Source organism: Microcaecilia unicolor, chromosome 6 (genome assembly GCF_901765095.1).
Source record: "Microcaecilia unicolor chromosome 6, aMicUni1.1, whole genome shotgun sequence".
Lineage (NCBI taxonomy): Eukaryota > Metazoa > Chordata > Amphibia > Gymnophiona > Siphonopidae > Microcaecilia > Microcaecilia unicolor.
In genome coordinates, this window is record NC_044036.1 from 302752314 (window position 1) to 302774038 (window position 21725).

General features: G+C 42.3%; 1 long non-coding RNA gene across 1 annotated transcript; it reads left to right on the forward strand.

The window, feature by feature from the left end:
• Positions 1–8621: 8621 nt before the first annotated feature.
• Positions 8622–20017, forward strand: LOC115472978. Its single transcript, XR_003942584.1, has 2 exons — positions 8622–8669; positions 19867–20017. It is a non-coding gene; the product is annotated as an uncharacterized LOC115472978 (long non-coding RNA).
• The last annotated feature ends 1708 nt before the right edge of the window (positions 20018–21725 follow it).

Genomic DNA, 21725 nt, shown 5'->3' on the forward strand with positions numbered 1-21725 from the left:
TAAAATACAATTACATTCCAACAAACCCCTTCTCATGCATAACTGTCATGCAATTATTTATTCATACAAAGTCCAAGCTTTATACGCAGATTCACAAAATGTTCTCTGGGTAACGGTTTGGTCATAATGTCAGCTGTCATCTCACTGGTGTGACAATAGTGTAGACTGATGACCCCTTCTTTTGCCAACTCTCGCACGTTGTGGTATTTCGTTGCGATGTGCTTGGTGCGTGACTGAACCTTGTCATTCTGTGACAGACGGATGCAGCTCTGATTATCTTCCATTATCTGGATTGGTCTCTTTTCAGCTATTCCAAAATCCAGCAAAAGTTTTTCAATCCACATCAGTTCTCTGCACGCTTCCGATACGGCCACGTATTCAGCTTCTGTAGAAGACAAACTCACAATACTTTGTTTATGACTGGCCCATGAAATTTGTACATTTCCATACATAAACACATATCCACTTGTGGATTTATAATCAGAATGATCCCCTGCCCAATCTGAATCACAGTAACATATTAGTTTTGGATTACTATTGGCTGAAACCTTTAATTTACAATCAATGGTACCCTTTAAATACCTTACCATCCTTTTAACTGCAGTCCAATCTGATTTGGTAGGTGAGCTGACCCTTCTGCTCAAAATTCCTACTGCATTTGCTATATCAGCCCTGTATGTGGTAGCTAGATATAAAAGCTTACCTATGGCTGATCTATATTGGATGTTATCTGGTAAAGGTTCTCTTACTGTTTCATCCTTCAGAAAATCAGTGATCATGGGAGTGCTTACAACTTGGGCATCTTGCATACCTAAACTTTCAATAAGCTCATTTATTTTCTGCTTCTGGCTTAGAAGATAAGAACCATCATTTTGTTTCTCAATTTCTATACCAAGATAGTATGACACATTACCAAGTTCTTTTATCTCAACATTGAGGTTTAAACACTTTACAATGTCCTTGTACTCTTGCTCACTTTCGCTTGCAATGAGCAGATCATCAACAAAAGCCAAAATGTATGCATATTGTCCATTTGTGCACCTAGTGTACAAACATTTATCTGCTTCACCTTGCTTAAATTCTAAATTTGTCAATATTTCATGCAATTTGTCATTCCAACATTCTGCACTTTGCTTTAATCCATAAAGACCTTTGTTTAATTTACACACTAGCTGTCTTTGTTTTGTATTTATGAAACCTGTTGGTTGTTCCATGTACAAGTCTTCAGTTATATCTCCGTGAAGAAACGCTGTTTTCACATCAATGTGTTTGACTTGCATGCCTTTTGAGACTGCAATGCTCAGAAGTGTTCTTATTGTCGTGTGTTTCACTACAGGTGCGAACACTTCATCAAAATCTTCTCCATATTTTTGAAGATATCCCTTTGCCACTAATCTGGCTTTATACCTTTCCACTTTTCCTTGTGCATTCCTTTTTAACTTGAATACCCATTTGCATCCTATAGCTTTCTTGCCAGGAGGTAATTTTGTAAGAATCCAAGTATTATTTTTATCCAATGCATCAATTTCTTCTTGTGCAGCTTTATGCCATTCAGCAGCTTCTTCTGCTGGCATTTTCTCAATCTCATCCCATGTTAAGGGCTCTTGAGCTTCTGCTGACTTTGTTAGGTAAGACAGTCTTGGGGGTGGAACACCTTTGTTTTCCCTGGATGAGCGTCTGACAACAGGTTGGTCTGACCTTTCCGCATCCTCTAAATCTGAGAGTCCTTCTCCAATTGATTCCCCTTCTCCAACTGTACTGTCTTCTTCAATGATCCTTTCTGTGTCTGCTTCCTCTGCCTGTTCCTCGTTAGATACAGGTGAGTTGCTTTCAGACATCTGCCTTGGTATGGCATTTATATACACTGGCATGTCTATTATGGTTCTAGTTTCATATTCTGGATGATAAGGCTCATCTGGGATAATCCAGCCTTTATCAACCCTTTTGTTTTCATCAAAATATGTAACATGTCTTATGCCAACAATGCCAGTTTTCAGATTCAAAATTCTATATCCTTTGTGTCCTGGAGCATAGCCAACTAAAATGCCCCTTTCTGTTGTGGAATCCAGCTTATGCCTTCTTTGCTTTGGTACATGAGCATATGCTGTACTTCCAAATGTTCTTATGTGTGACAGGTTTGGCTTCCTACCATGCCATGTCTCATGTGGTGTGCGCTCAGCGCCTTTAGTTGGCATTCTGTTTTGTAGGTACACTGCTGTGAGAATGGCTTCCCCCCATAGTCTTTTAGGGAGATTGCTATCTGACAGCATACATCTGGTCATTTCCACAAGTGACCTAAATTTTCTCTCTGCAACAGAATTTTGCTCTGGTGTATAAGCTACTGTTGTGATATGCTGAATGCCTTCTTGTTCTAGAAATGTGCGCATGCTTTGTGAAGTGAACTCACCACCATTGTCGGTCTGAAGAACCTTTGGTTTTCTTTCAAATTTATTGCTCACCATGGCTACGTATTTCTTCAGCATGTCTGTGACTTGACTTTTTTCTTTCAGCAAATAGGCCACACAATATCTAGAAAAATCATCCAAGAATATTAGCACAAATCTGTTATTTCCCAATGATGGGATATTAAACGGTCCACATAAGTCACTGTGTATTAAGTCCAGCACTTTATTACTCCTATTTCCTGTGTATGCAGGAAATGAGGGTCTCACACCTTTTTGAGTAACACAGTCTATGCATTTCTCCATTTTACCAGCATCTGCACTTATCTGAATGCCGGTGGCCAGTTGCTTACTGTAAAGATCCTGGATCACCTTAGAATCACGATGTCCCAGGCGGCGGTGCCAGATTTCCAGACTACATTTACCATCATTCTTCCTTACTTGCGCCATATGTGAGGCTTCACCTGAAATGTTCAGCTTATAAACATCATTATGCATAAAAGCTTCAGCATACACTTCATCATTTTTAGAGATTGTGCACTTACTGTTTTCAAAATGAATCACAAATCCCTTCTTATCTAATGTAGATACACTAAGCATATTACAAACTGCTTGGGGAATATACAAGACATCACTTACAGGAATTTCTTTAACTTCATTAGACACTTTGCATTTTAAGAATCCAATACCTTTTGCTTGGATCTTAGCAGTCCCTGCGTTTGCAGTTTTAAGAATACCTTCCTCTGGACACATTTCCTGAAAGAAATCTTTACAATTGGTTAAATGGCATGTGCTCCCCGAATCCAAAATCCAAGTACTTTCATTTGAATTATTATTTACCATAGTCAAAGATTTTTCTGCCATTAGAAAGCCCTTGTGTTATCTTTGTCCTTCATACATTTCCTGGTTTGAAAATTCTTTAGTTCCATTGGCTTAGGTGAGCTAGAGGGAGTGTTTTGTGTTTCCTTACACCATTTAGATACATGTCCCTCCTTTCCACATGAGTAGCAAATCAGCTTGCCCTTGGGTGGAGTTTTCCCATAGCTCCGCCTTCCTCTGTTCTTTGCCAAGAAATTTGTTTCATTTCTCTCTGACTTGCTTTGAGAACACATCTCCTCAGAATCATTTATTATGCATTCCTGCCTTAGTTTTGATGTTGTCTGTTCAAAAGATTGCCCTTCAATGGCCTCATTTACAGACCTAAAAACATCAAACTTCTTTGATAGTGAGGTAAAAGAAATGCTCTTTTCAATGCATCACACATGGGAATTCCAGAAAGTTCTAACTTTTGAAATGAAGACATAAGATGCATAATGTGATCATTACATTTACTTTTATCCCTTAATTTGGTTTCATTCAACTCTGCCAGCCAAATTGGTTGCTGCTTTGCATATGTAGTTGCATACATAGTTCTCAGTTTATATAAAATGTCCTTTGGTGTATCTTTTCCCTCCACTAATATGGCTTGTTTCTCTGAGAGAGCTTCCAAAAGCATGCACTTCACATAATAGTTTGCATTGTCCCATTCAGCCATATTTTCAGCTGTTCTGTCTTGGTCTAAGCATATATTTAATCCTTTTGCTCGAAGGAGACATATGAATCTTAGTTCCCACTGCTGATAATTAAACTCAGTTAATTTAGGCACCTTGAGAGAATAGAACAATGGTGAATTTCTTCCCTCAGCCATTTTCTTAGCCTTCTGTCTGCTGTGTGGGGGGAGAGAGAGACAGACTGAATCTTTCCTTTAAAACTTAAGAGAAAAATGTGGCCTTTTTTCTGCCTGGTAATATTTCTCTTCTTTTTCAATTCCTGAGCCCTGGGCCCATAACCCTTTTGTTGGATTATTTGTAGTAAATAATTAGCAGATTTTAGTACACACAGCTTCAGCTTTAGAAATGTTAATTTCTTTCTTCATCTCTCTCTCATTCACCCCAGAATAATTCACTGCTGAGTCACTTTAAAGTTGAAGTAACAAAACATCTGTTTACTCACAGTTTGCAGTTAGATTATAATCAGACAGGCTTATATATACATATTACTATACATTTGTATTATCAGCTCCTTCCATGTGCTTAGATGGTAATGGATGCTCACACCACCATAGATTCTCTCAGGTTAGGAGAGATCATGAGCTCCATGTGCTCCATGTGCTGCATCTGCTGCATGTAACCCCCACAGGAAGTTACATAGCTGTGTGACCTCTCTAAGTAATTCACATCAGAGGTCACAGAGTAATCACAGAGAAATAATAGGTGACAGGCAATGCATGTAAAATACAATTACATTCCAACAGTCTGATGTAACTTCCGGTTTCCATGAGGGTGGGACACAGGGAGGGAAGGCTCAAAGGGAGGCAATCTGTGACTGCTGCTTCGAATGCAGGGGGCCCGGAGCCGATGAGGCAGGAAGGTGAGATCAGGGACTGCAGCGCCGGTGGCCTGACCCCAGCGCCGGGCCCAGGGAATTTTGCCCCCCCCCCCTCTTGGCGGCTCTGAATGAGTGGATTGGAACGGGTAGATGTGAATCGCTTTACTCTTTCCAAGAACACTAGGATTAGGGGGCACGCAATGAAGCTACAAATCAGTAAATTTAAAATGAATTGGAGAAAATATTTATTCATGCAATGTGTAATTAAACACTGGAATTCTTTGGCAGAGGATGTAGTAAAAGCATTTAGCTTAGTGGGGTTTAAAAAAAGGTTTGGATCGCTTCCTAAAAGAAAAGTCCATAAGCCATTATTGAACTAGACTTAGGGAAAATCCAGAATAAGCAGCATAAAATATATTGTACTGTTTTGAGATCTTGCCAGGTACTTGTAACCTGGATTGGCCACTGTTGGAAACAGGATTCTGGGCTTGATGTAAATGTACGTGCTGTGGTGATTCTGTTATTTAGTGAGGAAGCTTAAAAGGTTCTTAAAAGGTTTGGAGACAATCAGGGACCTAAAACTTTGCCCTGAAGAGAGTAATTTTCAAAAGAATTTACTTTAGTAAAAAGGCCTGAGTGAGATGTGTTTAAAAGTACATGGCATGTTCCTTATACCTGTTTTAGAAAGAACCACTGCTGTTTAGGTCACTATCAGCCTTATTTTCGAAAGTGATGGGCGCCCAGATTTTGACCGAAATCGGGAGATAGGCGCCCATCTCGCAAAGCGCCCAAATCGGTATAATCGAAAGCCGATTTTGGGCATCTTCAACTGCACTCCATCGCGGGAACGAACAAAGTTGATGGGGGCGTGTTGGGGGCGTGGTGAAGGCGGGACTGGGGCGTGTTTATCGGCCGAGCAGAGATGGGCGCCTTTGGCCGATAATCAAAAAAGAAAGGCGTTTTTAGCACGAATTTGGGTCATTTTTTTGGACCCTTTTTTTCACGAACAAGTTCCAAAAAAGTGCCCTAAATGACCAGATGACCACCCCTGACTCCCCCAGTGGTCACTAACCCCCTCCCACCATTAAAAAAAACAACTTTAAAAACTTTTTTTGCTAGCTTGTATGCCAGCCTCAAATGCCATACCCAACTCCATGACAGCAGTATGCAGGTCCCTGGAGCAGTTGTTAGTGGGTGCAGTGGACTTCACCCAGGTACACCCAGGCCCATTCCCCCCCCTACCTATTACACTTGTGGTGGTAAATGGGAGCCCTCCAAACCACCCCCAAAACCCACTGTACCCACATGTAGGTGCCTCCCTTCAGCCATAAGAGTTATGGTAATGGTGTAGAGTTGTGGGCAGTGGGTTTTGGGGGGGATTTGAGGGGCTCAGCACCCAAAGGAAGGGAGCTATGGACTTGGGAGGTATTTTACTTTTTTTTTTAATTGTTACAATTGCCCCCTAGGGTGCCCGGTTGGTCTCCTGGCATGTGAGGAGGACCAGTGCACTACGAATCCTGGCCCCTCCCAGGACCCAATGCCTTGGATTTGTTCGTTTTTGAGCTGGGCGCCTTCGGTTTCCATTATCTCTGAAAAACGAAATCGCCCAGCTCAATTCCGCACAAGTCCAATGCATTTGCCGGGCACAAACCGTATTATCGAAAAAAAAGATGGGCGCCCATTTTTTTTCGAAAATACGGTCTGTCCCGCCCCTTCACTTACCCATTCTCAGACATAGACGCCCATGGAGATGGGCGTTCACGTTCGATTATGCCCCTCCACGGGGCTCTTTTTCAAAGCATTTAGACTTACAAAGTTCATAGGTTACGTTATAACTTTGTAAGTCTAACCCCCCTGTTTACAAAGCCCCTCTAGTGGCTGCTGCTCAGCAATGCCGACACAGCCTATTCAAAGTGAATGGGCTGTGTTTGCATTAGCGCACTGGTAGCCGCTAGCGCTGCTTTGTAAACAGGGCATAAGTGCTTTGAAAATAAAATACGCCTCTATGTGTATGTGGAATTTCCAAAAATATGCACGCAGTGCCAGCTGGCCTGTGGTCATTTAAAAAAAAACCCCCCAAAATAAACATAAAAAAGAATTTCCAGGTCAGGGCCAGAGGAAATAATGGGGAAAAGGCAGCCAGTCTGAAAAGTTTCCACATCAATGAACTGCATGACCTGGCAGAAAAATCACTGCTACTGCTCAGACACCGGCTCAAGTGACAGGTGCAAAGCGCAAGGACTCATTTAACATGCAACTGTGCTGGTTCTTTTCATTTGAAAATGAGTAAATATACACATTAAAAGCACCCCCATTTAAGAGGAACTGAATGCACTTCTGTCTAATTTACCTTCAAGGAGGATACCTGTCAATTTGGATGTAGATTAAATGAGAGCTGTACTCTCCCCAATTTCAGTTCCAACTGTATGCCAAAATCCTTGGGTAAAAAGAAGCAATGCAGGCAGAAGAATTGGTCACTTTATTGGGTGTGGTAGTTACATCCTTTATAAAGTGATCTCCTTAATGCATAGACAAGTTCTCCAGTCTTCTGCTTCACACGCTTAGAAGCCTGTGATACCTGACAGACACATGCCCCAGAGCTTGCCAGGGTAAACCTGAGGTGTATTCAGAGGAATATGCAAAGCAGTCCTGCTCAGGCTTGTACTACTACAACAACAAATTAACTTAGTTCTCTTTGTGGTGAGCAAGTAATCTTGTTTCAAAATCAACATGCTTTTAATTGCCTGAGAACTGTCAACTGAGTTCACTGCTGCGTTAAGGGCTAGATATGCTAAAGCATGCTGCCTGCCTTCTCAGTGGGGTTTCCCATTTTGATTATATTTCTCCCATGCTCATTAGTTTGTCAGAGACGCCAAGTTACCCGGTTCCAGATTTTGGGACAGTCCTGGATTTCTGACCACACCAAACTGGTGCATTATGGGACTTGCACACTAATTTCAATGATCAGGAGCTACAAATTTCACACTACTTTGAGATGTAAATTCAAAACCAAGACTGTCCCAAAATCTCTAGCCTGGAACTGGGTAACTTGGTTAAGGCTGCCAACTGGATCCAGATTTGCAGGACAGGGTTGATCCAAGCCTGGGTTAAACCCCAGTGCCAGCTGGGACTTGTAGTCTTGCTTTTCTTAGGAAATGGAATGGGGGAATGATAACTACCAGTCCGTGCATGCAAAGGGGTAACCCTAGGCATAGAAGCCGACTTTTCAAAATTATTGGGGTGCTAAGCCCAATGGAAATGACCTCTCTCTGGACACATACACGGAATTTTCTCAATATTGGGGGTGGTCAAGCACCCACAACACCCACAGAGTCGGCTCCAATGACCCTAGGACTGGATCAACCCCGTCCTGCAAATCTGGATCCAGTTGGCAGCCTTTAACTTGGCATCTCTGGGTTGTAGTAGCTCTCAATTATTTGGTGCATTCAATTTAAAGTGTTCGTATTGGTTTTCAGAGTATTAAGGGTCCCTCTTACTAAGCTGCAGCAAAATCTGGGCTTGGCACATGCTAAAGTGGGACTGTCCCACATGCTTAGCCCATTTTTAATTTGGTAGTATTGAGGCCATTTTAAATATATATATTTTTGCAGGTCTCAAGCTAATCTTTCCATTAGCACTCGGGACTTGCAAAAAAAAAAAAAAAATTAACGCAGGAGTACTTAATGCCTCCTATTTAGGAAGTGCTACATGCCATGTTAAGTCAGCATTAACCAGTGAGCATTCTAGATAGATAATGCTTCCATGCCCATACCCTGCCCATGACACGCCCCCTCCTGAAAAAAAAAATGTTTAAACATTCAATAGCATGTGATTAGTGCATGCTGACAGGCACATTAAGCCTATTTTCCTGCACTGAGCACCTGTTAGCGCTTACCACAGGTTAGTAAAATGGCCCCTATGTAATAAGGTGCTTGTATGTGTGGCTATTTCATTGAAGACGTACCGCAGATTTTCTGTGTTTCTGGTCCAATACTTTGGAATTTGGTGCTAATGGAATTGAGAGAGCTATGTAGGAAACAGCTGAAAGCATACTTATCTAAGCAAGTCTTTTCTTCATGGTAGGGCTTTTGAGTCAGAACAGTGTACAATGTTGGTGTACATGATGGTCTCTGGGAATGATTATATGTTTTATCTTCTGTTTTTCTGTGGTGTATTGTTTTTGTATTGTGTTTGTTAAGATGATTTATTGTGTGCATTTATTATTTTAAACTAGGTATATTTAATTATTGGGATTTACTAACTGCCTTTATGAAGACATTCACCCAAGGCAGTGTACAGTAGGTACAGTTTAACATCAAACTTACAATTTTATTAACAGCATATCAATAGTAAAATTAAAAAGTATAGTCATAGACACAGTGAAAGATGAAAACTTGAAAGCAGCAAATTGAAACCTACAAATAGGCCTGGACTAGGAGTGGCCTAGTGGTTAGCATGGTGGACCTTGGTCCTGGGGAACTGGGTTCAATTCCCATTGCAGGCATAGGCAGCTCCCTGTGACTCTGGGCAAGTCACTTAACCCTCCATTGCCCCAGGTACAAATAAGTACCTGTATATAATTGTAAGCTGCATTGAACCTGCTATGAGTGGGAAAGCATGGGGTACAAATGTAATAAATAAAACAGGATCAAAAATATACACATTTAGCATAGAAACTCAAATAACAGAGAGATAATACAATATAAGCATAATAGCAATGGAATATTCAATAAGCACACAATTAGAACATTCAAATAACATTGCTATGATACTAATGCTTTTCTTCAGTACCGCTTACCATATAGCTGAGGGGTCAAATGCAGATATATAGATGGGAACATGGTACAGAGTCAGTTGGGATAAATAAATGGATGGCTAAATTAAAGGTAATTTCTTTGTACAGTTAATCAAGATATAAGGAACTGGTCTAAATTACAGTGGGTGTAGCAAGCTAGTTCAGTGCAGAATGGGTATATAGTCAGTCACCCTATGTGTTAAAGGCTTGGGTAAGCTGTTTCCTGAAGTAGAGGTAGTGTCGAGTTATAGGTAGCCCCTCTGGGAGTAAATTCCAGAGCGTGGGGGCTACTCCTGAGAAGGCTTGCTGGCAGGTATCAGAGCCTACATTTTCCTTTGATGAAGGGACAGATAGCGATGATCCTTGAGAGGATCTTATAAGTCTCAAAGCTGTGAAAAGGGCTAACTTATTCTTTAGGCACTCTGGCCCATTTTGTCTGAGGGCCTTAAAAAAATCCAACACAGAGTTTTAAATTTAGCCCTGTAAGGTACTGGTAGTCAGTGTAGTTTTTGCAGGAAGGGTGTGATGTGGTCATGCTGTTTGCAGCCTTCTATCAGTTGTGCTGCAGCATTCTGTATTAGCTGGAGCTGATACAAACTCTTTTTGGTTTGACCAGCGTACAGGGCATTACAATAGTCATGATGTTATCATGGCATGCACCACTGTGGTTAGTCTCATTTTTTTCAATATATGGAAAGAGATTTTGCAGCTGCCATAGGTGATAGAGACAATTTTTAATCCAAGATTTTTGACCTGTGATATAGGGGAAGCTCATAATTCCCAAAAGGTATTTTGAAGTCAGCTATTTGTCCACTTGTGTTAGGTACCCAAAGAATCTCTAGTTTGCTTGGTTTCAGGTAGAGTTTATTTTTGTTTGTCCATTTCTGAGTTGTGGTTAGGCAGGCAGACAGTTTACTCAGAGCTGTGGGTAGATCTGGTTCAATGGACTTGAGTAGTTGCACATCATCAGCCCAGATGTAGAATTTTGTGTTCATCGACTGAAGGGGGCAGCCACTGAGGCACTAGCTCAGGTGCTGAAGCTAAGAACTCCAAAAACCTTTACCTCGCTTCTAGCTACAGGGATGACCAACCTTTCCATAGCATAGGAAGAAGAGCTAAAGCATGTCCTGCTGCCACCATCGCGTTGAGCATGGTTTTACAGAGATGCCAAATTACCCAGTTCCAGGCTCTGATTTTGGAACAATCCTGGATTTCTGACCCCCCCCATCCTGGTGCATTATGGGACTTGCAGTACTGATTTCAATGGGCAGGATCAGACACTACAAATACCATACTGCTTTGGGATGTGAGTTTAAAATTAGGGCTATCCAAAAAGTCTGCAACCACCTGGATCTGGGTACCTTCCTGCCCAATGTTTTAGTAGAAGATGCTACAATTTGTAGGTGTAGCACTGAGGCTCATCTTAATTGACACCCTGAGAAGGGCATCTCAATAACTTGCTGATAATTGGAAAGACTGAAAAAGCAGACACCACTTAAGGCCAATAAGAAGTGTTTGCTATACAACACCAGGAAATTATTCTACTGCTAATTCTTCTTCTGGAAGCTCTAACTCCAAAAAGACTGCTGATAGCTGGTCACTAATATTCGGCTTAATTATCAGTGTCCAATTATGAGCACATTTTATAATGAATGGTTCACAGACTAAAATGAAGGAAGTGCATAGCCTGAGTAATTAATTCTCAGAGATGGGTAGTAAATACTGTACTTTGTTAAAGTATTTAAGTACAATTGGCAGTACTTTTACTTGTAACAAGTTAAATTTTTTTGCAATACTTTTTACTTGTAACGAGAAACATTTAAGCTGTACTTTGGTACTTAGTAACAAAGTACAAATTTGGAAAGTAGTTAAAAAAAAAAGAAAGTATTTTTCATCCCCTCTATAGGCTTTCCAAGCAATATCAGATGTGGCTTGCAGCTGATTGGGTGTGAACGTCCGGTCCCAAAAACAGCTGATTTGGGACCAGAAGTTTGGGCCCAATCAGGTGCAAGCCAGGGTCTGACATCACTTGGAAATCGTAGTTCCTGCCCTCTACACCTGCCCAGAGCAGTTGTTGATTGGCCATTACTTTGTTATGGAGCTGTGAGCTATGCAGCTCAATCAAATGTGAAAGCTAAGTCGCTCTATATACACAATTTTGTTTTTGTATAAATTTGTGTTTTTTGTTGTTCATATATTTGGATGAGCATGATGTGATTTGTATGATGTGATTTTTCTGAGCTTTAAAAAGAATAAAAATGTATTTTGGGGAGATTTTTGGTCAATGATGATTTAATGGCCAGTTGAGTACTGTGAGTACGTCAGTTATAAGTTCACTTGAGCACCTGGGTCTGTTTGAGGTCTTTTCCTCCTTTTACTTTGTTTTTAAGGAACTCTGTCAGCCATGTATATTATACTCTACATTGTTTTCTTAGAAGAGATATTATTTTGTTTTTGCCAGACTCAGCTGCCTCCCCAGCCTGAACCATACCTTCACTGCATTCAGGGCCATTCCCTCTCCCCTCCCATCCACTGTGGGCCTGCAGCACAGTTTTGCTCCCTCCCTCCTGTTGCACCTCTGCTGGGCTGATGCTAATAAACTACCAAGGGACATGACCTGGCTCTGTAGCGCTGCTAGTGCTTCCTGCGCCAAGCCTGCCTCCTCTGATGTAAACTTCCAGGTATACCTAGACGTGTACGTCTAGGTATTCTGTTAGCATCAAGTGTCTGTGTAGGACTGATCTACACTAATCCAATTTGTTTTGCTTTCCAATAGGTGTATTGATGTTCTTCTACCCACTGCAATGCTCAGGGTGCTTTTTTTCTAGGAAGGACCTTGTGTGACCCCCTGGAAGTTTGCTTGCAAACATGCTAGATTCTGTGGTCCAACTTGTTAAGAATACTTTCTACTTTGTAGTAAAAAAGTAGTTTTAAGAGCTGTACTTTATTACTTTTACTTGAGTATTTTTTTTTTTTTGGATAAGACTTTCTACTTTTACTTCACTACTTTTGAAGCTAGTACTTTTACTTTTTACTTAAGTACTTTTAAAAAGTAACAAACCCATCTCTGGTAATTCTATAACAGTTCTTTTGCAGCAAGCTGAAAAATAAAGAGCCAAATGCAAGAGCAGAGGAATAGCCTAAAGATTAGAGCAGTGGGCTGCAACCCAGGAGCACCAGGGATATTGAATATGCCCAATCCGTGCCTAAATTAGCTTCAGGCATTTATATCAGGTTTTAGTTGGCATAAATGATCACACCTACATTTTAGTTGCTGGTACAGGCGCTACATGTATTCTATAAACTGCACCTAACTTTAGGCAAGGTTTAAAGAATAAAGCTAAGCACGGTTCTTTTCTGCGATGATTTTTTTGGTGCCATATATAGATCTGGCCCAATATGGGTCAACAGCCATATTTAACACATGTTAGGTTCACCAGCTTTTGGGGAACTGTTGGGGGCATGTCCAACATTCCCCCTGCAGTTTCCACAAGGACATGTTCCTTAGCACACCTGTCGTTTGAGCGCTATAAAGGTGGATACACCTAACTCCACCTATTGAGTTGATGTTAGATGAAGAAGCATTTAAAAAATTTGTGTCCTGTACTATCTATAATTCTAGGCAACTTACATAATAACATTAAATGTGCAGACCACACCCAATCTATACTTGTACTCTGCCCATTCTCCACCCCATTCTATGCTAAACAGTTAGAGCTAGATGCACAAAACCTAACGAGTCAGCAATGTCGTTTTTACACTGGTTCCAGCCCGTTTAGTGAGCATGGAGTTCAGCAACACATGCACAGAAGGGTTCTCCAAGCTCTTTTCCTGTCACAATAGCAGCTAATGAAATCTCAATGCAAAGTTATTATAATGAGCTAATTGCTATACAAATGTGCTTGCAAAGTAATGTACAGCTGTTTTATGAGAGATGCACAGAAGCAGCCCCTACCTTTACTGTGAAAAATTTAATGGGTGGCCAGGAGCTGTCGGTATTGCAAGAATGACAGCTGAAACACAGTGGAGGGAAGAATCAGCCTGTTGCTTCAGATCAGAGATCTGGACATGCGCCTTGGCAGAACTTTCATGCTGTTGTTAAAATAAGCCCTCCTCTGTGGTGCAGGGCATGCGGGATTTAAATTTAGGAATGCTGCACTGCCGTAGGGATCTGCCGCTACGGTAAAACCAAAAGCAAACAGAGGGGAAGGAACATGTATGGTACGCACAAATTTTTGCAATTGTCTCTGGAAACTGATGTATTTATCAAAACTTTGGACTTTACTCTTCAGCAACACAACTTGATAACTTCCTTGCCCCTAAAGAGAACTTCACTCACATGCCGAACTCCACTCACATGGTCTTTTAAACTCAGCTTTCCCTCGCCATATGTGACTTCCCCCCCCAAAGAAAAAAATGGCTACCAGCTGCTTTCATACGTGCAGCTTGTCTGCATGCATGAAAGCAGTCTGTAGCAAGCACAGAGCAGCCACGCTTAGCGATTGGCTGTTCTACGCATGTTCAGCTGACCGAGGTGGGAATACAGAGCAATTCTTTACAGGGATCTTAGTGCATCTGGCCCTTAGTGCTGGACTTTTAGCACACTGGCTGTTTTTTTAACATGTGCTAATGTGTTAAAAGCCACACTAACTGTTTAGCGTGTTTTAGTAAACATGTCCCTAAGTCCTACTGTGAGCGTAAATTATATAAAAGGCTAATTTAAGTGCCTGACTCTCAAAGTTAGGAGCATAAACCATTTGAATATTGTTCTCAGTAAGTATTATTAGCTGGCCAATAATTTATGGTTTTTTTTCTCCAGGAACATGTCCAAACCTCTTTTGAACCCTGTTTGTTAGTCCTCTGGCAACAGATTCCAAAGCATAATTATGCTCCGCATGAGAAAATACTTTCTATGATTTGTTTCAATCTGCTGTTCCTCTGGTGGAATATCTTCTTTTTCGTAGTGTTGTTTGACAGGTTAAACAACTGTTCGCTATTTATTCATTCCATCCCACTCATAATTTATAAACATCTATCATACCCTATGACAGTTGTCTGCTCTCTAAGCTGGAAAACGCTTTAGCTTTTCTTCAAAAGGGAGGTGTTCCGTTCCTTTAACCAATTTATCACTCTTCTCTGAGCCTTTTCTAGTTTCACTATATCTTTTTTGAGATGGGGCAACCAGAAGTGCCTATCGTAGTCAAGGTGTGGCATGATATTCTCAGTTTTGTTCTCCATCTCTTTTGGAATAATCCCTACCATTCTGTTTGCTTTGGCACACTGGGCTGATAATTGCAACATGTTATCCACAATGACTCCAGGATCTTTTTCTTGGATGCTGACTCCTGGGCCAGTGCTAGGGACTCTGGTGCCACCCCCCCCCCCCCCATTCCAGTATCTTCTTTCTCTCTTCTCCCTCCCCCATTCTTCCACCCACCCCCTTTTTCCAAGCCAATTATTTCTTTCACTTCATCTCCTCTCTTTGAAACCTTACCCCCCCCCCCCACTGTCCGGCGTCTCCCTCATCTGTCCAGTCTAACTTACAAATGTTTTTTTTTTCCTGAGCAGAGTGTTTCTGTCGTGGAAGCGATTCAAACATGCTGCCTTTGGCCTCCTCGGCACCTTCCCTCTGCTGTCCCACCTCTGACACAACTTCCTGTTTACGTCTGGGCGGACCGTGGCAGCAGAGGGAGAATGCCGAGGAGGCCAAAGGCAGCATGTTTGAATAACTCCTGTGCTGGAAATCCTCTGTTTAGAAAAAAACCCCATTTTTAAGTTAGATGGGCAGGTGAGGGAGATGCCGGACGTGGGTAGCGAGAAGGGGAAGATATGCCGGACCAGCATGCGCCATTTCTGGCACCCTCCCTGCCGTTCATACCCTGCTTACCGCATTCTGCCAGCCCTGGGTGACTCCTAATTCAGGATCCAGAATTTTGTACTTGTAGCTGGGATTAATTTTACCTATGTGTATCATTTTGCACTTCTCCATATTAAGTTTCTTCTACTATTTATATGTCACAATTCTCTGCTGTTTTAAAAAACTGAAAAATTTTGTGTTGTCTGTAAATTTGATCACCTTGTTCGCTGTACCTTTCTTCAAAGCATTTATGTTAAACAACACATCCTTATACATACCTTTGGAGCACTTTACTGGTGACCCTTTCCATTTGTAAAACTGACCACTTAGTCCTACTCTGTGTTTCCTATCGTTTAGCTGGTCTCTAATTCGCAGTAGGGTATTAACATCCTATACCATGTTTCTTTAATTTTCTAAGGAGACTCTCATGAGGGGCTTCTGAAAATGCCTTCTGAAAATCCAAATACACTGTGCCAACCAATTCATCTTTATCTATGTCTGTTTACATTTAATAAATTGGTAAGGCAAGACTGGACTTTGCCGAACCCATGTTGATTCATTCCCATTCGACTGTACTAATTTATGTGCTCAGTAATTTTGTTTGTTTTTTAAAAACAGTTGCTCCCATTTTGCCTAGAATCAATGTCAGGCTCACCAGTCTATATTTTCTTGGATTACCCTTGGAACCATTTTTATAAAAATTGTGTTACAACCAGTCATCAAGTAATGTAACTGTTTTAAATAGTACTCACCAGCCTCTGTGACAGCCTCAGATGTTATAGCCAGCTCCATTAGAGCAGCATGCTACCACACGCCCTGGGCAGTAATTCTGAATTTGGCATGTGCAGAAAACACACAATAGAAAATATTTTCTTTCTATCGCGTGGCGTTTACCTGGCAGTAAACAGCAGTGGACACATGCTGCGTGCCTACCGCCCGGATAGCGCGTGAGACCTTACCGCTAAGCCAATGGGTGGCAGTAAGGTCTCAGGCCAAAAACGCGCGCTCGTTTTTATTTTGCTGCATGTCCATTCCCAGCCCCTTAAAAAAAGGGCCCTTTTTCCAGGACGCAGTAAAAACTAGCCTGGTGCATGCCCAAAAGACGCACTTACACCTCTGCAGGCCACTTTTTGCTGCGGCTTAGTAAAAGGGTCCCATAATGTCTACAGCGCTGCAAAATTCTGCTGCACGACTAATATTCCGCCAGGGTTGTTATGCTCATATTAGCCCTCTCCTCAAGTCACTTCACTGGCTTCCTATCCATTTCCGCATACAGTTCAGACTCCTCTTATTGACCTATAAGTGCATTCACTCTTCAGCTCCGCAGTACCTCTCCACTCTCATCTCTCCCTACATTCCTTCCCGGGAACTCCGTTCACTGGGCAAATCTCTCTTACCTGCACCCTTCTCCTCCACTGCTAACTCCAGACTCTGTTCCTTTTATCTTGCTGTACCATATGCCTGGAATAGACTTCCTGATCCGGTACGTCAAGCTCCATCTCTGACCAGGGGCGTATCTGCGTGGGGCCACAGGGGCCTGGGCCCCCGCAGATTTCTCCCTGGCCCCCCTCCCCGCCGTCAACCCTCCCCCGCTGCTTACTTTTGCTGGCGCCGAGGTCCGACCCGCAATCTCCGTTTTTCGTCTTCCTCCGTGGCCATGCTTCCAGGAAGTAACGCTGCAGTGCTGATTCGTTGAATCCAGTTCGGCGTCTGACGTCAGACGTCGAACTGGGGTCAACGAATCAGCACTGCAGCGTTACTTCCTGGAAGCATGGCCACGGAGGAAGACGAAAAACGGAGACTGCGGGTCGGGACCTCGGCGCCAGCAAAAGTAAGCAGCGGGGGAGGGTTGACGGCGGGGAGGGGGTGGAGAGAGGCGGCGGCGGCGGCGGCGGCGGGGGGGGGGGGAGGGAGGCAAAAATGTGCCCCCCCTCTCTGGCTCTGGCCCCCCCTACCGCCGGATTCCAGATACGCCCCTGTCTCTGACTGTCTTCAAATCTAAGATAAAAGCCCACCTTTTTGATGCTGCTTTTAACTCCTAACCCTTATTCACTTGCTCAGAACCCTTATTTTATCATCCTCACTTTAATATTCCCTTATCTCTTGTTTGTCCTGTTTGTCTGTCCTAATTAGGTTGTAAGCTCTGTTGAGCAGGACTGTCTCTTCATGTTCAAGTGTACAGCGCTGCGTACGTCCAGTAGTGCTATAGAAATGATAAGTAGTAGTAGTAGTACCATAGATATGATTAGTCGCATTAAACCTCCTTCGGTGTGTAGACAGCTTCAGCCTTGTCATGTGACACCATCTCCTGTCAATTAAACCTCCTTGGAACCTGCCTCTCCCTAGCACCACCCTCATCTGGCAGCAATGCAGTTGGAGGGCTTCCGTTCAGCTTAGTGGGAACAGTGGAACCCTATATTTAATGCTTCATGTATTAAAATTAGAATCTATAAGCATATCCTGAACAGTATGCTGATTCAAGTATAATGCCAGTGCACCATGCAGTCCGGTTTTGTCGTGGTACTATTTCAGATAACATTCTTTAATTACTGAACAGTTCCTTTATGGAAATTGTGGTCTCATTGACTTGGTTGTATCAGGAAAGTCCCTTGCAGATGCAGCACACAGTTTGCATGCTTATATTTTTAGAGGAATACCTCTGTGTTTGTAGCAGACAAATAAGCAGTGTAGCTTTAAGTTCACCAGGAGGATCTCCTGGTGGATTCAGGCAACAGTGTAGGAAACAGATTAATAAAAACCAGATTCTGGTTCATTGTTATGTAGCCAGAAAATAAAAATTATTTACAGATTTGCTTGTTTGCATTAAACAAACGTAGAATCTCCCAGGGGTAGTACACAGATCACGTTGTTTAAAATGTGTTTAGTTGCTAGCTTCTGAGAACTAAGCTAGCTTCTTCCATCCACTACTTGAAGGCTTTCTTAGCACGTCATTTTAGACTTTCTCTAAAGCGGCATAGTTACGTTTTCTGTGCTAATTTGCACACCGCATATGCAACTTCTGGTGAAAGGGTTTGGACTTGGGAGGGAGTGTATGTGTAGTTTCCAACATCTGTTTGCATTTAGGATTGGTGAGACTTGTAATTCTCTATTATGATGTCTTTTAAAGGTCTCGGTGTTTTAAAAAATATTTTTTGTGCATTGTGATTGATGCAGCATGCTCTAACATTTACCCTCCCTTTTAAAAAGCCATGCTAGTGACTGCAGGTGCGGTAATTCCGACACAGTCCATTCAAAGTAAATGGTCTGGGTTGGCATTGCCGCGTGGCAGTCACTAGCGCAGCTTTGTAAAAGGGGAGGGGGTGCATTTTAAATACACACATGCCAATTCTTTCAGCTCCAGTAACTTAGGGCCCTTTTTACCAAGCTGCAGCAAAAGGGGGCCTGTGCTGGCATCGGCACGTGTTTTTGATTCATTCCGAGTCCCCCATTTTACCACAGCAAGTAAAAGGTAGGTCTATCTTGTTTTGAGGAAATGGCCATACGGCAAGTGAAGCACTTTCTACATGGTCATTTCAGGGGGGAGCCCTTACCGCCACCCATTGAGATGGCAGTAAGGGCTCCCACGCTGATCCAGTGTTAACCGGGCAGCGCAAAGCACTGCTTGATTACTGCTGGGTACACACCAGCACTACAAAAATAAATATATTTTTGTAGCACTGGATATGACGGCGTGCTGAGGGTGGGCTGCTGCAGTAGCCTCGTGGTGTTTTCTTTTTAGCGAGTGGTATGCCTGCATTGGGTTTACTGCTGCTTTGGCTCCCCATGTTCTGGGGCCTATGGGTAATTGTATAACAGGGCACTATCTATAGGCACTGGTTATAGCACCTATTCTATAAAGAAAAGTAAGCACCTACTTTTTTTTTTTTTTTTAGAGAATACTATTACAAATGGCCAAAAATATGTGTAGATTAAGGCACAATCACACCACCCCTATAGCGGGTATAAATGCCTAGATGCTCATAAATGGTAGAATTCTAGAATTTACACTGGTACCTGTGCATTCTGCCCATGCTCTGGTCAAACTTCACCCATGCACACGCCTACTGCCATCAAGTCATGGCACGTCCTTTTCCCTAGTTGGTGTTCTATTAAGAAACAGCTTATGCAGTGAAATGACTAGAATACCACCATTTGCATGTGTTTTGGCTGCCTAAAACTGGGTGGCTCCTTAGAAAATTACCCCCAGAGAGTGTGCACCATGATTACTGGCTCTTGCTTTTATATGTGTAGATGACATACTTGTGTAAAAGCCATTTTAGAAAGGTGGTTATTTACATGCAGTAATGGTCAACACATGTACCTTGGTTAGAGGTGAGGTAGGGGCAGGAACTGGGAGTGGTAGGGTCAAGCTTAACACAGTAATGTGGATTTCCCACAAAAGAATCCATATTGAAGTTAAAATATCTTACCATTTTTTTAGACAGATTACTGCCTAAAGGGGCGTTGCCAATGTTGAGGTCCAGCTCTCCTTGATTTTTCTCCCCAAGGCTTGCCTCCATCCCCTGATCCTTTGAAGTATCTCCCACCCACATCTCTCAACAGAACAGTCTGTACTGCAGTTAAACAGATGAAAAGGTGAGCAGTCTGTTCTGGGCAGTTTACTGAGATCTATCGCTCTATTGAAAAAGTGAAAGAAAAGAGAGGAGCCTTAAAATTGGCTTTAAACTTAGGATAGGAAAGCCCAGCTTGTAAAGTAAATGGCAACGAGTTCCATAGTGCTGATGCTATGAAGAAAAATACTGAATGATGCACAGAATCCAAGCAAGTGCAAGAAAGGGAAAGCAGAGACAGGAGAAGTTCAGTAGAGGAGCACAGATGCCAGGAGGAACAGAAGGGAACCAAGAGGAAAGCCAAACAGAGTGGGGTTCTAGCTTGAAGTAGTGGTGTTCCTTGGTCAGCTGCCACCTGGGGCGGATTGCTGCTGCGTACCCCCCTGGGTGCATCACGTCATCCCCACGGGTGCAGCGTCGTCTTCCCCCAGCAATCACCTCCAAGCCTCCCCCCCCCTGGGTGCATTCTTCTTACCTGCTGGGGTGCTGGGAGCAGTCGCGTGGCTGTCGGCTCCGCTGGTTTCCTGCTTCGTCTGCCCCTGCAGCGTGCATCTGGGGCGGGCCTCCCCCACTGCCCCACCCACGGTACACCGCTGGCTTGAAGGGCTTTCCCCCAGATTCTATAAAGTTGGGTGCCCAAATTTCCGACTAGCGTGCAAATTTGGGTGCAAAAGTTATGGAACAGTGTTAGTTGCGTGTCTAACTTAATCGTTCAATTAGGTGCCAATTGGCCTTAAGTACCAATAATAGCTCTTAAATGATGTTAATTTATTTTATTTGTGGCAACAAAACAGAGGGAATCTAAGGCACAAAAGCAAGAAGTAAAACAACAAGCACAAGGAGCCTTTGGAATTGGGTGCATGAAGAGATGTTTATTCCTATAGTTGCGGCAGATGCCTGTGTCAGGGGTCTATCAAAAAACATATAAATAAATTAAAAACATATACCAGTATACAAATATGTATGTTTTCTATTTTATATATATTTTATACTTGTATATATTTTTTATTAATGCATTTTTGAAAATTACAATGTCCCATATACTTAAAAGGAAAAATACAGAAATTCACCATATTTAACCAAATATAGTGATTTTAACAAGAAAAATATCTAAATATAATAACAAAATAAACCATCAGCCCACATCAAGAGAGAGGGGAGCATAAAAATTAAAACGAAAACAACAGGCAAGCAAACAAGGTTATATCTTGAACTACAAGGGCTATGTCATGCTACAACTCCTAACATAGCACCTGCCAATTCCAAGAACCATCATGCAAAACGTATTCCATTTGCAAGGAATCAAATACTGGTATATGTTTTTAATTTATTTACAGTGGGGGAAATAAGTATTTGATCCCTTGCTGATTTTGTAAGTTTGCCCACTGACAAAGACATGAGCAGCCCATAATTGAAGGGTAGGTTATTGGTAACAGTGAGAGATAGCACATCACAAATTAAATCCGGAAAATCACATTGTGGAAAGTATATGAATTTATTTGCATTCTGCAGAGGGAAATAAGTATTTGATCCCCCACCAACCAGTAAGAGATCTGGCCCCTACAGACCAGGTAGATGCTCCAAATCAACTCGTTACCTGCATGACAGACAGCTGTCGGCAATGGTCACCTGTATGAAAGACACCTGTCCACAGACTCAGTGAATCAGTCAGACTCTAACCTCTACAAAATGGCCAAGAGCAAGGAGCTGTCTAAGGATGTCAGGGACAAGAT